The sequence below is a fragment of the Pundamilia nyererei genome, unplaced genomic scaffold (genome assembly GCF_000239375.1).
Source record: "Pundamilia nyererei isolate P.nyererei 1_Seehausen unplaced genomic scaffold, PunNye1.0 scaffold00845, whole genome shotgun sequence".
Lineage (NCBI taxonomy): Eukaryota > Metazoa > Chordata > Actinopteri > Cichliformes > Cichlidae > Pundamilia > Pundamilia nyererei.
In genome coordinates, this window is record NW_005188246.1 from 49,977 (window position 1) to 52,111 (window position 2,135).

General features: G+C 37.7%; 1 long non-coding RNA gene across 1 annotated transcript in view; it reads right to left on the reverse strand.

Annotated features, from left to right (window-relative positions):
* Positions 1–727: 727 nt before the first annotated feature.
* Positions 728–2,135, reverse strand: part of LOC102193363 (uncharacterized) — a 3,073-nt gene continuing 1,665 nt past the window's right edge. The window contains exon 2 of the long non-coding RNA XR_312479.1: positions 728–1,132. This is a non-coding gene — a long non-coding RNA (uncharacterized LOC102193363). The remainder of the gene's footprint in view (positions 1,133–2,135) is intronic.

The window sequence follows — 2,135 nt, forward strand, 5'->3', positions numbered from 1 at the left end:
CATTTAACACTGTGCTGTAATAAACTAACAGGTTATTGTCGAAATGTTACTGCGGGAAATGCATTTTTGCAGCACAATGTTGAAGCTGCAGTTAATAACGAAGGTTTGCATGTTTTCGTTGTAACATGTGACGTTTAGCACAATAATAGATATTAAACTGTATGACATGTAGTTTTCTGAATTCATTTATGTTGGAAGTGATAGCAGAGCTGTATGTTTTCATTTTTTCAGAACATGGTATATCATGTTTAGGTGGAAACCAACTTCCTGCTAACTTCTAACTCAGTTAAATTTAATAAATTCTGTTTTCATGGATGCCTGGATGTTAAACTTAATTGTTACAACTGGTAAAGGGGCAACACTGATCACTTTATTAAAGATGAAAGAATTTAGACAGTTTGTAACTCTCAGTGATGCTGCAGTGTTCGTTTGACTTTGGGACCTGAAGCGGAGTTTTGGACCCAGACTACTCTGCGAGGCTCCCGGCTATGGTAGCCGAAATGCTCCGACAATCCATCAAGCAGTGCAGCTTCATAGCTTTGTACTAAAACTTTTTTTGACAGATTTTTGAGCGCCATGTACCACATAAAAGCAGTTCAAGGTCAGTAAGCACAACCAGAATTTATTCATAAGGTGCACCGGATTATAAGGTATGCTGTCGATTTTTGAGAAAGCTAAAGGATTTTAAGTGTGCCTTATAGTGCGGAAAATAAGGTAGACGACAGTATTCCAATAATAATGTAGTTTTAATAATGTATCTTTTAAAAACACTGTAACACATGAGTCTTTAATAAAAATGAGTCCATTAATGTTGATCAAATACTGATTAGCACTTGTTTAGATTTAGATTAGATTGCCTGTATGGATTCATTTCCTTTAACCTGCTCCATTATTGTGTGCACATTTAACCCAGTTTATACAGTCAGTGTAAACACACTAATCACACTGTTTCATCTCAGCACTGAGGCTGGATAATGATTATATTTTTTCTGTTGTCTCACTCAGAGGTTCTGGGATGCTGCTGGTCGTGATGGTGGAGATCAGTTATTTGAGTGTTGCAGGCCAGCTCACTACAGCTGATGCTGATGTTGCTGCTGTTACTGAGGGATCTGCAAACGAAGCTCCTCCTCCTCTGTTAAAATAAGCATAGACAACAGGTCAGAGGGAGAATCAGCTCAGTTCAGTTTTGTCAGTACAGCACCAAATCACAACAACAGTTGCTGCGAGACACTTTATATTTTAAAGACCCTACACTAATCCAAAGAAACAGAGAAAACCCCAACAATCATATGACCCCCTATGAGTAAGAGCTTTGGTGACAGTGAGAAGGAAAAACTCTGTTTTAACATGAAAAATCCTCCAGCTCAGGGAGAAGTGGTCATCTGCCCCGACCCGTTGGTGTGAGAGGAGGAAAACAGGACAAAACGCATCCTGTGTCTTCACATCACAATCGACTTTCAACATTTCTGGCAAAATCTGCCATTACTAAGACCCTGGCTTTGGCGTGGTGCTGTCAGCTAAACAAGGATGAGCCAGAATCGAATTTCATCTGCTTTCCAATCAACAAACTCTGAACACATAGTGTAGGTGTCACTCAGATTAAAAAAAAAAGAAAAAAAAGAAATCAAACCCAGACCACCCAGTCACAAAAAAGGTCATTTCTGCAACATGTGATGATTTCTGACCATGTAGGAAAAGATACACAATGAGCATATGAGCTAGCTTAAGCTGCAGAAAACCTAGCTGGATCCAGGTTATCCAGGTTATTTAATTTTGTTTACCTAAATAAACTTTAATATTGCAAATGCTGGGTTGATTGGTTGCTGATAGGATTTTAAGTTTGGTAGATCTATTTAAAATAATGCAATTCTAAATTATGAAATAATATTTTTTTCTGTATCAGTAAATAATATAGTTTCTTTCTTTGACACAATGATTTATGTGACATCTGTAGCCTGATGTTCAGCCCGGTTTGTTCAATCCCAATGTCAGTACTGCACTGTGAAATTCATTACGATGGCTAAACTTGAAGAAAAATGTTTGAACTTATTACCTCAATACTCAAAGAGGATATAGTATATAAAAGTTATAGAGCTTATAGTGAAGTATACGGCCCTGCCACCAGTGATGGGAAT